This window comes from Lontra canadensis, unplaced genomic scaffold, assembly GCF_010015895.1.
Source record: "Lontra canadensis isolate GAN:19392208 unplaced genomic scaffold, GSC_riverotter_1.0 scaffold60, whole genome shotgun sequence".
Lineage (NCBI taxonomy): Eukaryota > Metazoa > Chordata > Mammalia > Carnivora > Mustelidae > Lontra > Lontra canadensis.
In genome coordinates, this window is record NW_022631054.1 from 6,828,223 (window position 1) to 6,842,303 (window position 14,081).

Here is a 14,081-nt window from a genome sequence, read left to right on the forward strand (position 1 = left end):
ATGGCATCAGCTTCCTCCTCCTTGGTCTCCCTGCCTTCCAGCTCTCCCACTCCCATCTCGAGGCCCTTGCCCATACCAGCAGCCAAAGGGCTCTTCTCAAACACAAGTCTGACCTCGTCATTGTCCCTAAAACCTGCCAGTGATGTCCCAGTGCCCTCTAGATAAAGCACACATTCCCACACATTCGTCAGACTCCCTGGGCTCTGGTCACTAGCCTGGCCAGCCTCAGCTCACTGTTCCCTGGCCCATTCCAGTGAAACAGAATGCCAGCTCACCCTCCTCTGAGCAAGCCCTGGGCTGGGGTTTCTCACCTCTGGACCTGGGTTGCCAATGCCAACTTGGCCTACCGCAACCTCCCTCGTCCACCTCTGCTGAGTGAAGTGCTGGCCACCTTTGAAAGCCCGGCTACATGGAGAGTCCTTTAGCCAAAGTCTAGTGTGCCCTAGATTAAAATTTTTTGTGTCCCTGTCTCTCTTTCCTCCTGAATGGCATGAGCTTCTATGCATCGCTCCCTCGGGGCCCAGCCTGGTACTTAACATAGTGCAGAGATTCTACAAGTGTGCGGTGGGAGCACCTTAGCCTCCACCTCGCATCCCTCTGTCCTGGTTCTGGCCTGGCCTGGATTCACTCCAGTGACCGCAGCTGCTCCAGGTCCAGCCTCCTGGCTCAGACCCATCTCTGATTCTAGCTCTGACCTGCTGCAAGCTGCAGCTCTAGCTCCAGGCCTAGCACCAGCTTTGGCTCAATATCTAGGACTAATATGGGCTTAGTCTATGGACTTGGGTCCAAACTTACGACCCAGTCATCTGTTTCCTACTCACCCTTTTAAAAAATCCTACTCACCCTTCAAAAAAACTTTTATTATTATTTTTAAGGTTTTGTGTTTTTTAAAAGATTTTATTTATTTGACAGAGAAACACAGCAAGAGAGAGAACACAAGCAGGGGGAGTGGGAGATGGAGAAGCAGGCTTCCTGCTGAGCAGGGAGCCCAATGCAGGGCTTTATCCCAGAATCCTGGGATCATGACCTGGGATCATGACCTGAGCTGAAGGCGGACGATTAATGACTGAGCCACCGAGGCGCCCTTTATTATTATTATTATTTTTTTTTTTTAAGTAAACTCTGTTCCCAAAGTGGGGCTCAAACTCACGACCCTGAGATCAAGAGTTGTATGCTCTACCATCTGAGCCAACGGGCCAGCTGCTCCATGTTTCCTACCTTCCCAGTCCCCAGCTCCACTTTCCTGGGCTGAAGTCTCCCACCTTGGTTACAGGTTTCCCCTGTGTTCCTATGAAATCTTTCATAAGCTGAAATTACATAAAGAAGCAATTGCCATTAGTTGATATGGAAAAATTCTTCAGCATTCCCAGACCGCCCAAAAAAGCCTGTTAGCCTTTTCTGATATGCTTGCTTTAGGACACATCTTGCTAATGTATATGTAAGATAAATCACGAGAAAGCACAGACACTTATGGCCACAGTTCAAGTCTCTGGCGGCCTGATGCTGAGCTGCTGAGTGTGGTTCCTGGGAAGGAGCTTGGTGGGCCCACTCTGGCCACCAGGAGTGCACGCTGCTTCTCTGACAGCTTGATGCAAAACAAGCACAGAGCTCTCTTTTTGCCATTTGTCATCTTTCCTAAAAGCAAAAATCCTCTTCGGATTTCTTTGGTTAGCAAAAACAGGTACTAACGTATCTTTTGTTAAAGGAAAATGGTGTTTAATGCAAACTTTTGAAAAACAGGAGGAATCTGTACCTCCAGTGAGAAGGAGAGTGAGAGACTGGGAAAAGACGAGAACAGAGCCCCATATGGCCCATCAGCTTCTGGGATTACCCCTTTCCTAGAGCTCTATCCCGGCCCCACCTCAGGGCCCTGGTGCTGAAGGGACATAGAGCCCAGGTTCGAGGCAAGACCCAACGACTTACCGGCTGTGAGGCTTCGAGCAACAACTTGGGCTCCCCTTCTCTTGTCTATAAAGTAGGACAACAGATGATGTGCGAATGATAGGAGATAAGGCTGTGGGGGTCTGGACAGGGCACCTGGCACCAGCTGGATGTCAATAACCACCAGGGCCTTTCCTCTCCACTGGTTCCCCAAGTCCCCTGAGTCAGCTCCTGTAGGCGCCCTGCGCATTCCATGGTTCCCATTGCATAAGGGCCGTACTGCCACTATGACACTGTTGGGCCAGGCTTCTGGCTGCAGCTGTTGTTCCCAGGACATCTTGGGCAGTGGGGGCAGAGACAGGGCACCATACTGGATACCCTGCCCAGAACTCCATGTCCCTGACGTCAGGGACAAACATGGGTCCACAGGGTACTGGGGGAAAGGTTGGTCTTCCTTCTTCGCTGTGGACTGATTATATGTATTTGGGTTGGGGAGGTAGGTGCTTCCTTCTCCCCTCTGACCGCCTCCTGAGTTCTGTCCATCAAAGCTCAGAAGGTCAGGATTCCTACGGATAAGGGAACCTGAGGGGCCCTGTAACCTCAAACATAGGAGCTGACATCAATAGGGGTCTGAGTGTGATGTGTAAAAAGGTAAGTGATTGTGTAGGGACGGATGTATTTGTGGCATGGTGTATGCTAGGTATAGGCATGTTAGAATACCATGTGTCACATACATGTATGCGGTGGGTGTGGGGCTCTAAGTGATGTGGGCAGCTGGAGGGCTGCATCCACATGTAGCCCGTATGTAGTGTGTGTATATGACTTTGGCATGTGAAGAACTGTACATGGGGCGATAGATGGAGATCTGGGTCCGTGGTCTGAGCAACGTGTGTTGGTGTGTCTGTATTTGATGTGTGTGTCTTATGGGAATAGGAAGAGGAAGAGAGTATGAACTGGAGAGCTCTGTGGGCAGTGGGGAAGTGTTGGTGTACTCAGGATTCCCGGCCGAACTCTCTGAGGTGGACTGGCCAAGGTCATTGTCTACTTGCTGCAAGAGCAGAAAGGGCAGTAGGGGCAGAGTTAAGGGATTTGGGTCTGTTCTCCAGAGAGCCAGATGTTCCACACCCCGCTATCTTGCCCTGATGGTGGGGAAAAAAAAAACAACAAAAAACACCAAAACCAACCCAGGGAAATAAACACAACCTTTGGAAGTCCTGGTGATGTGTCTGGGGAGGGTGCCACAGCTGGAAGTTCATGTGGGCAATGTCCTGCCTTTGACCAGCACTGGAAGCTCGTGAGGCCAATGGCCTTGCGGCCACTAACTGCTTCCAAATGATTACCTCAGTACTGTAGCCTCCCTTTAGAACTTCCAGAGCCTTCCTGACAAATCTCTGTCTTTCAAAGTTCACAAGCACAGGTTCCTAAGGCTGAGAGAACCCTGACGCCCTGCGTACTCCCCCCCACCCCCCGCCAAACACAGAAACATCAGTGGGAGGTCTGGGTGTGATATGTAGGTGAGTGAACGTGTAGGTGTGGATGTATTTGTGGCACCGTGTGTCATGGCTGCAAATTGGCATCTCTTGGAACTCCTGGCGGGAGAAGGAAAGTTAAGGGACTTCTAAACCCAAGCCACACCTAGGCTGTTAATCTCTGGAGAAACCTAATTTTAACACAGGTTGGCTCCTCCCTGCCCCACCTCCAGGTGTGACTCTTTCTCAGAATGGGCCAGGACTTGCCACTTCACCCCCAAAATAAACTCCTTAGAGAATGTGATCTTATCTGTATCTCCCATCACTCCCCAAGATGCATTCCATGCCGGAGACACCTGGAACAGTTTGCATTTCCAAGAATGCGCTTTGCAGCCCACTGCCTAAAACATGCTACCCCGCCAGGCTAACTCTGATTCATCCCTCAAAATTCAAGTTAAGTGTCAGCTCCTCGGGGTACTTTCTGAGTAGTACTATCTAATGACAACTATACTAACTACTATCCATTATTCTGCTTGCCCTTAGTCACAAATCTCTGATTTTCAGCGGGGCACATAGCTGGCCTGGAGTAAAAACCGTATTTCCTCAAATTCCTCACAGCTAGGTGTGATTCTGTGACTAGGTGCTGGTCAACAGCCTATGGGCAGAAGTATTTTGTGCAACTTACAGGAATTGTTTTCAAAGGGAGGGTACTGTTTTTCACACCTTCCTCCTTCCGGCTGACTGAAATGCAAACGTGATGATGAGAGCTTGAGCAGCCATGCTGGCCAATGAGGAAGGAGCATTGTGTTAAGGATGGCAGAGGATGGGGGCGCCTGGGTGGCTCAGTGGGTTAAGCCTCTGCCTTTGGCTCGGGTCATGATCTCGGGGTCCTGGGATCGAGCCCCACATCGGGCTCTCTGCTCAGCAGGGAGCCTGCTTCCCCCTCTCTCTCTGCCTGCCTCTCTGCCTACTTGTGATCTCTATCTCTGTCGAATAAATTAATTAATTAAAAAAAAAAAAAAAAGGATGGCAGAGGATGACTGAGCCATTAAACAGAAAGCACCGGGCTCTGATGATCATGGAGCCACCATACCAGCTCTGGACTGGTTATTTCCAGATGATGTGGCTGTGATATGCGGTTTTTGTCACCAACAGCCAAACCTAGGCCTAACTGATATACTTCCTGGTGTCAACTCTCTCTGCCAACATGCTCCATTCTAGTTGCCTGGTTCTATCTGCTCACCTGACCGTGAGCTCACGAGGGCAGGGTCCATGTCATCTATCAAGCACGGTGCCTAATAAACCAAAAAATGTCTATTGTATTAACAACTGTATGAAATACACATTCAGGCATTCATACCAGGTGAAGCTGTAGGTCGGGGGGTTATGGGTATAAATGTGGTCACTGAGGTGGGAGAGGAGTGTTTGTTAAAGACAAAAGAGGGTTAAAGGAAAATGTCCTCAGAGCTCTAATATCGAAGTTCACACCGAGGAGGAGAAGCCCTAGAATGAGGCTGAGAAAAGCCCACCTGGGTCCGTGCTGAGGCCACCTTCGCCCAAAGTTAAGGGCACTAGTGGTGTGGGAAGCGGTGGTCAAGGGCTCTGTGTTCCAGAGTCCAGGACATCTGGGCTCCCATCCTGACTCTGCCATTCACTAGGTCTCTGACCTTGAGCAAGTTAACTAACTTCTCTGGGCCTCGGTTTCCTTATCTACAGATGGCAGGTTAATAAGGAACTTAGCTCATGGGGTTGTTATGAAGTCAAAATTAGAGAATTCACATAAATCACCTCGCATAGTGCTTGGCATAGAGCGAGTGGTTAACAAAGGCGGGTGGTTATGATTTTTGTTATTATAGTCTTTCTGGCATTCATTAACTCACTTAACAAACCAGCTCTAGGCATTCCTCCACATGTGCCCAGTGCTTCAGCCAAAATGTATTTCCTGATATTTCCTAACATGTACCATATTGCCTCACCCCCTTTGGCCTCACACATGCTGTTTGCTCTGCTTGAAGTGCTCTTTACTCCCCATCTGCCTGGCAAGCTTGCCCTTTGAGCCTCAGCTAATAGCTCATATCCTTAAGGGACTTGCTGAGACCTCCAGCGCTGGGTTCGAGGCCTCCTCCAAGCTTGCACACGACCAGCGCTATCTTGTTGCATAACTCCAGCAGGGGACCTGTCATACAGACTGGTATGTATGTGCTGGAGCTGTGCAACGTGGCAGCAGTGCCCCTGTCACTCCTCCGCTTAACTCTCGCATATATTTTTTTTTATCAGATTTTTACTGTACTGATTTATTTACCTGTTGATCTCTCTCTAGACTCTGAACTCCTCAAGGACTCTGCCTGACACGGAGTCAGGGTTCAGAGAATGGTCATCTGAACGAAGACATCCTGGCCTCTTCCTTGTGTCCTGGGGTTTCCAGTTTGGCTGAGGAGATGGAATGGACAGATATGAAACAGGTCAAGAACAGAGCATGTCCTGTGTGTTTCAGATAAAGGCTGTCCCAGGATGGACAAACAGAGCTCCAAGGGAGGATACAGTGGTCAGAGTGGGGGACTGGGGCTGCAATGTAAAGAATGAGTGTGTACTGGGAAACCCGATGCCCCACACTTTTGAGTTGCTCTTCTCAGGTGTGGGAAGAATTCTAGCCCTCCACCTCCCACGAATTTTATCTGGCCCAAACTGAAGAAAGTAGTCTTTTCAAAGGTCTTACAAGGGCATTACATATCCAAGAGGGTCTAGCATAAGTTGAAACTCTTTGCCAGGCCCATTGTTATGCTGGGTCACAGCCTGAAGCAAGATAATGTACTCAGAGGGTCTGACGTAACTCATGACTTGAGTTACCTCCACCACGGGCAGGGACCAGATGATGGGGGTCCTAGGAGAGTGTTTCTCCTCCTCAACATGGAGTTCGACTATGTCGTTGCTGAGAATAAACACTTGTGTTTGGTAGGATTGTGTATGCATATGACCCGCATCACCACAGTCAGGCTGTGAGGTGTGCCTGTGCCTCGTCACCGCTCTCTGCTCTGTGGGAAGATCCTTAATAGCTAGCGGGATGACTTGTGGCCAGGTGAGGACACTTCCACATGCCACCAGCCTTACCCTTCCCCTCTCATTTCTTACTGATGGCCAGGGAAGTCCTTGGAAAGCTCAAGGAAGGTCACTACCACCTTCACTTTGGCCTAGGAGGAGGGAGCAAAGCTGAAAGTCTCCAGAAAGGAGTGGGGTGAGCAGAGAGGCTTAAGAATTTGCTATTTTCCCTTTGGAGGCCTCTTGCTCCCACCTAACATAAGCCCAGAGCCTGGAATTCAGAAAAGAGATCAGAGTTTACTGCCTAGGGTTTAGAATACAGCCCATCCCAGCCCCAAAGTCCAACTCAAAGCATGGAACCCAGAGCCCAAACAAGGCCAGCCCAGGTCCAAGGTCCAGCTCAGAATGTGGCACTAAAGCCCAGAACCCAGAACTCAGACCACAGAGCCCAGAACACAATTCAGTTCCTCAGTTCAGACGCAAAGTCCAGCCAGAGCCAAAGACTAGATCTCAGAACTTAGAACAAAGTACTGGCCTGTAACCCAATTCACAGCCTAGAACCTGGAGCCAGGGGGCCTGAAGCTCAGGGCCCAGAATCCAGACTAAAGCTAAGCCCAAAGTCTAGAGCACAGATCAGCCCAGAGTCCAGCTCAAAAGCTACCCCAAAGCCTAGAACCCAACACAGACCCATCTTAGCTCCAGGACTCAAAACCCATCCTAATAGCTATAGGGGGCCTAGAACGCCACACCCAGCCTAGTGGAGCACTGATGTTCCTCTTAGTGTCAGGTGCAAAGGGAGAGATCAAGGCTGCAAGGTGAGGAGGAGGAATTCCAGATTTCACCCCTACTCCTGGCAGGAGGGGACATGGAGTTGGTGTTTGTGTGGTGATGAGGGAGTGTTCTGTGGGGTAGGAGGCCCTGGTCTGGAAGGTCCATCCTGGGGACTCAGATACCAGGCAAAACATGGCCTGAGGCTTTCTGTGCAAAGACTATCCCTCGGAATCCTAATGGGATGGGAAGCAGTCCCACTGCTGTTGACTTGCTATGGGATTTGAGCAAGTCCCTTCCCTTCTCTGGTCTTACTTTCCCAGAAAGGAAGTTCGAAAATGTTTTATTTAGACCCACAGACCCAGAAGCACAAAAGAAAGGTCTACTACAGAGAGTCCCTTTATTCATTTAACCTTTCATTGATCAGATATTTGTTGAACACATATAATAAAGAAACTTTAAACAGGGGGGATTAAATGGTCAGATTTCTTTTTGTCCGTCACTGAAGACTGAATTAGAGGGGGCCGGTTAGAGCACTGTTCCAACAGCCCAGGAGATGGAAAGTGGCCGTGCCATCTTTATGAAGTACAGATGGTCCTGTTACTCCTCTGCTCAGAATCCTTGTAATGGTTCTCCACTGCCTTCAGGATGAGGATGCAAGGCCTCCTTCCACTTTCTCAGCTTCAGGGCTTATCAATTTCCCATCCAGCAAATGCCCAGCCCAGGCTCCTTGCTTCTACACCCACCATCCTCCATCTCTCTTCATCTGTGCTGTTCCCTTTGCCTGACATGACCTTTCCCATCTCAGGAACTCTTTCTCATCCTTCAGGGTTTGGGTCCATTATCACATCCTCTGTGAAGTCTTCCCAGACTCTCATCCCTCAAACAGAATCTGGTATTATCAAGTCTGTGCACTCTGATAGATGTCCATTAGGTCTTTGCCACATTGTGTAACTTAGTATGCATAGGTTTGTCCCCATGATTAGATGTGACTCCCTCAAAGGACAAGATCATCCATGCCCTATTCACCTCTGTGTTGCTTGGTGGACCCAGAGTAGTCTCAGTGAGCCACTGACAAGGCCCCATTTATACCTCCTCCAAGTAGCTTTTATTAAAAAAAAAAAATTTTTTTTTAATTTTAAGTAAACTCTATATCACATGTGGGGCTCGAACTCACGACCCTGAGATCAAGAGTGCTTGCTCTACCAACTGACCCAGTCAGATGTCCCTAAATTTAAAAAAAATAAAAATAAAAAATTCAGGCCCTGGGGCACCTGGGTGTCTCAGTCAGTTGTGTGACCAACTATTGATTTTGGTCTGGGGCATGACCTCAGGGTCATGGGATCAAGCCTCATGTTGGGCTCCATGTCTCAGCATAGAGTCTGCTTGTCCCTCTCCCTCTGTCCCTCCCCTCACTTGCATGCAAGCATGCTCTCTCTCTCTCTCAAATAAATAAATAAATAAATATATACATAAAATCTTTTAAAAAACAACTGGGGGTACCTGGGTGGCTCAGTTGGTTAAGCATCTGACTCTTGGTTTCTGCTCAGGTCATGATCTCAGGGTCCTAGGATCAAGTCCCGAGATGGGGGTGTCTGCACTCAGGAGGGAGTCTGCTGGAGATCCTTTCTTTCTCCCTCTCCCTCTGCTCCTCCCCCTTGCTCGCTCTCACTTTCTCAAATAAATAAAGTCTTTGGGGTGCCTGGGTGGCTCAGTGGGTTAAAGCCTCTGCCTTCGACTCAGGTCATGATCTCAGGGTCCTGGGATCGAGCCCCGCATCGGGCTCTCTGCTCAGCAGGGAGCCTGCTTCCCTCTCTCTCTCTGCCTGCCTCTGCCTACTTGTGATCTCTCTCTCTCTGTCAAATAAATAAAATCTTAAAAATAAATAAATAAATAAATAAATAAATAAAGTCTTTTAAAAAAATTTAAGGGTCTCATGTTTTAAGTTTTTATTTATTTAAATTTTAAAATTTTAATTTTGTAAAAAGATTTTATTTATTAGAGAGAGAGAAACAGCATGCGCATTCACAGACTGGAAGGAGGAGCAGAGGGAGGGGGATAAGCAGACTCCCACCCACTCCCCCCAACCCCAGCTGAGTGGGGAGCCCGAACTGACCCAGGGCTCTATCCCAGGACCCCGAGATCACCATCCAAGCTGAAGTCAGATGCTTAACCTACTGAGCCACCCACATGCTCCTATTTATTTATTTATTTATTTATTTTTTAAAAGACTTTATTTATTTATTTGACAGACAGAGATCACAAGTAGGCAGAGAGGCAGGCAGAGAGAGAGAGGAAGCAGGCTCCCTGCGGAGCAGACAGCCCGATGCGGGGCTCGATCCCACGACCCTGAGATCATGACCTGAGCCGAAGGCAGAGGCTTTAACCCACTGAGCCACCCAGGCGCCCCTATTTATTTTTTTTTAAAGATTTTATTTTTAAGCAATCTCTGCACTTACAACCCTGAGAGCAAGAGTTGTACACTCCACTGACCCAGCCAGCCAGGCACCCTTTTAAGCCTTAAAAAATTATTTATTTACTTATATTTTTAATTCCAGTATAATTAACCTTTAAAAAAATTTTTACTTCATATTTTAAGTTTTTAAACCCAGAACTGAAGTGTTTTCCCACTGCCTCTCAATCAAAGATATCCTGTCAGTCAGAGGGAATGGACCAAGGAAAGACGTGAACATAGATGAAGAGCCAACTGTAAGGTTAGTTTTGCGCACACATGATGTCTCGCCTGATCCTCAGGATCACGCTGGGAGCTATTACTACAGATCAAATAAATGAAGTTCAGAGAAGTAAGTAACCTGCCTAAAGTCGCAGAACTAGCCTAGAGACTGAACTATATTCAAACCCTGACAAGACTGACTACAGGCCACAGTCTTTAAGGGCCCCAACTATGGTGTTCTGTTGTTCCTTATCAGCATGAGATGCGGGTTACCTGGAGTCTGAAGGTAGCCACCAAAGGCCAGTTCCCTGTGCGCCATAGCGGAAGTTAAAGCTGCCATTAGCGGGTGCTAGGTTGTCCAACCTGCTTTTTTATGCAGATGGGTAAAAAGGAGGCCTAGAGGGCAGGGACTTAGGGCTTCCCAAGGCAGGCTCTGCTTCTACTCCACCATTCCTATCTCTCCTCAACACAGTCTTCCTGGAGAATAGGGAGGTCTCTCTCTTCTGGGAAGAATCTTGAACTTTGGGGAGTCCAGGATGAGAAGATACAGGGGTACTGGCTGGTTGGTTTGGGGAGGCAGCAGGTGTCCCAGGGAATCTCTGGGCACTCTCTGTGCCCCTCACCCCCTGACACCTGAGGCTCAGAAGTCAGACCCATCATCTAGCCTAAGTCCTGAAACCCAGGATAGGGGGCCTCCCTGGGGAGTGGTTTGTAGCCTCTTATGGTCAGATGGATCAGTCTTGGGGCCTCTCTTGTCCTACAATTGCCCAACAAACCTCCAGGCAGGAACTAGTGGACTCCTTGGTGACTTCAAGGGCCCTCAGACACTTCTTCCCCAAAGAACCTCTCTTGGGACCATCAAGAGTCCCTCCTTCTTACTTTCTGCCCTGCCTCCTCCCCACAGAACAAACAACAGGGGCTACATGGAGAGCAGGCTGGGGCATCCCTGTCACAGCAGCTGTTCCAGGAAATGCTTGCTCCAGGTCCTTCCCAGTCCTTACCTCTAACCATTCCCTGGCCTCAGAGCACTACCACCCAGAATGTAAACTTCCTAGTGGCTCTCGACCTAAGTATACTTTCAAGTATGAGCTGATTTTTTTTCCCAGACATCAGGGTAGTGAGTCTACCAGTGAGGCATGGCAGAGATCTTCCATTTGATAGCAAACTATAAGCTATCACACTTGACAACTCCTTCACCTTGCACCAAAACCTCAACCGCTCTGCCTGGTAATCATGTTCTGACAGCATCCAGTTGTGCTAGAAAAAACCACCTTGTGTAACCAGACATCAATCTAGCCCCTAGCTATTAACATCAAAATCTCTTCCCTCTGACTTAAGTGGTCTTAATTGGTGAGGTTTGGCCAAGGGTACCAATAGGGGTAACCATCACCACCATCATCATCATCATCCTTTTCAAGTGCTCCTTCTGTGCCAAGCACTATTTTAAGCACCCCACTTAATCTTCATGCCAACCCTATGAGATAGATTCAATTATTATCCCCATTTGACAGTTGGGGAAAGTGAAGATCAGAGATTTGATAATTTGCCCAAGAGTAAACTATAATGGTAAAGATATGAAGCCAGGTAACCTGTCTCAGGGATCTTTGTACTTTACTCTGCTGCTCTGTCTCCCAAGAAGCTCTGGGGACCTGCTTGCCTCCCCCAGAGGTCCTCAGGGGACTATGCAAAGACATACAAAGAAGACTACCAGGCTGGGCATGGTGTCCAGGAGGGCACGGACAGGTGGAGAGCAACAAGGGGCAGAGAGACTCTGAAGTTCATTTGCCCTAGGCTGTGAGGTCAGGGTAGACACAGAAGGGGTCAAGGATGGCTGGGAGAGTAGTCCTACCAGAGGGGGAATCTGTCTGTTTGCCCTTCAAGGAGAAGCCCTTGTCCTCATTGCTGTCCTACATGGAAAGAATGTTGCTAGGGAGAATGGGGCTAGGTCTCTACTCCAGGTTTCTGAGGCTAAAACAGTCCTTTGTCCATCGTGGACTAGAGCCTCAGCACAGCCCCTTGGACTCCAGGCTTGGTGGTGTGGGGTTAAAGGTGAAGGAAGGAGAGTGGCCAAGAGGGCCAATGGAGACACGTGGTCAGGATCAGAAGACACCTCTCAGTGACAAGTCTATAACCACACTCATCATCAGAAAAGGGGGCTTCGCCCTGGGTTTATAAAATGAGTCCCTGCTTCCCCTCGCTTAGCCTTGGCTTCATCATCTATAAAATGGGGGGAGTAAAAACTATCCTCCCCAGTGGTGTTGTGAGGAGTGAATGAGATGGCATATACAAAGCATTTAGCACTGTGCTTGCCTGGCATACAGTGGGTGCTCAATAATTGGGAGCTTTTGTATTAGCAGTGTTCTGCTTCTATTGCTGGTGAATGAGTGTCTTTGGAGGTATTTTATGGGGCTCTCTGTTCCCATCGGCAGTATGGATGGTGGAGTCGAAATCGCAAGGAGCAGCCTGGATCTAAACTTAGACAGAGAAAGAAAACAGTGAGCAACAGAACCAGCATTCAAAACGATTTCTCCAGGCTGGAATAAGCAAGATGACACTGTCCTTCTGTGAGCTTCAAGACACTCACACAAAGCAGAGGATGGGGAGAGACCTGACTTGACCCCAGCTCTGGTGAAAAGGATCTGAATGATTTAGTTGATCACAACCTGATGGGAACTAATCATGGGAGAGAAAGGCTCTGGAGCCCAGCAGTCTTAGGCTGCATTAACAGTGTGTCGCGTCCAGACTGGGGGAAATAATAGGCCTATTGTGCTGGCGTGGTCAGGCCATATCTGGAATCTTGCATTGCTACACTGACAGGCTGGAATCAGGCCAGGAGGGGGGACCAGGCCCGCTTCAGTTCCCAGGTACTCGTGCTAAGCACTTTCTGTGCATTTTCTTATTTCATACTCAAAGCAACTCTACCAGTAGTCACCATTAATATCTCCACATTATACACTGGGGCGGGTGGAGGGGGGGCAGGGAGTGTAACTGAGCTGCTGGGGACCAGCCACACAGCTAGTAAATGGAGGAGCCTGGGGCTTTTCCTAATGGGTTCCTCTTGTGCTTGTACTGGAGGAAGACAGAGCATGCATCACTGAACACATATTTATGAGGTTCCTACTATGAATCAGGTCCTAGCTAGTTCAAGGGGACAGCAATGGAAGAGATGTGGTTCCTGTCTTCCTGGAGCTCACGGTCAGGGGTGGGGGAGGGGGGGTTCGAAATCACTTGTAACATGGTGTGATGCTGCAAGAGTGAAGGCTTTAGGGCTGGAGGGATCACAGAGCCCACAGCAGCCGACTCAAACCCAGAGAAGGGAAGAGACAGAAGACAGTCAGACAGCTTGTGGCGGAGCCACGGGGGCCAGTCTGGGCGGTCTTCACAGTACTCAGCTGCCTCGCTTTGGTTCTCTCTGCTCAGCAGTGACCAAGAGCTGTGTGCCAAGATGGAAGCTGCTAGGGCATATGAGGAAGCTTGTTGTGGCCATCCTGGGGTAGCCAGACCTCACCTCTCCTCCCTGCCATCAGAGATCTTAAGTAAGAATATAAGGATCCGGAAGCTGAGCCATCACAGGAACAGAGGTGAGTGGCCCTTGAGAATCCCAGCAGCCTCCTCACTAATTAGAGCAAATGGGCCCCCACCTGGCCTCTTGAGTGTCTGGGAAGCCTGGGGTGATGGGGGGGAGGCGGCGTAAGGGACCCCGAGGTGGTAGAAAAGCATGTTTTCTGGATCTGTGTCTGTCTGGCATCTGTTCCAGACTAATGTCCATCTTCTCTCAAGGACCAGATTACTCCGTCCTCTCTCACGTCTTTTCCTTGATTGTTTCAACCCAGAGTGCCACCGCAGCTCTGTATCTCCCAGGGCTTTTTGTTGGGGAGACACACATACCCCTGTTAGCCTTCTGGTAATTTTTGCTGAGGGGGACAGAGCAAGGCTGCTAAGAGAGAAGGCTCTGGAAAGGGAGGAAACCTGTCAGGCCTGGCTCTGCCACATAACAGCTGGTTGGCTTCTCTGAGTTTGCATTTCTTCAGCTATAAAATGGGGATGATAGTCCCCAGCTCGTCGTTGCCCAGAGGACTGAATGAGATCACATCAGGCATGGAGGAACCTCTCCATAAAGGTCACTGTTATGATCATGGTGTCCTAGCGGCTGTGATCCTGTCTCCTCCCCACAACTCGGGAGCCCCCCGCCAGCAGGGGCAGCGGCTGCGTGGCCTCATCTCCCCCCTCCCCACCCACTCCCCACTCCATTG

General features: G+C 49.2%; 1 protein-coding gene across 2 annotated transcripts in view; it reads right to left on the bottom strand.

Annotated features, from left to right (window-relative positions):
• The window catches only part of MYCL (MYCL proto-oncogene, bHLH transcription factor), a 93,080-nt gene that overhangs the window by 22,920 nt on the left and 56,079 nt on the right, over positions 1–14,081 (bottom strand). The window lies entirely within an intron of this gene.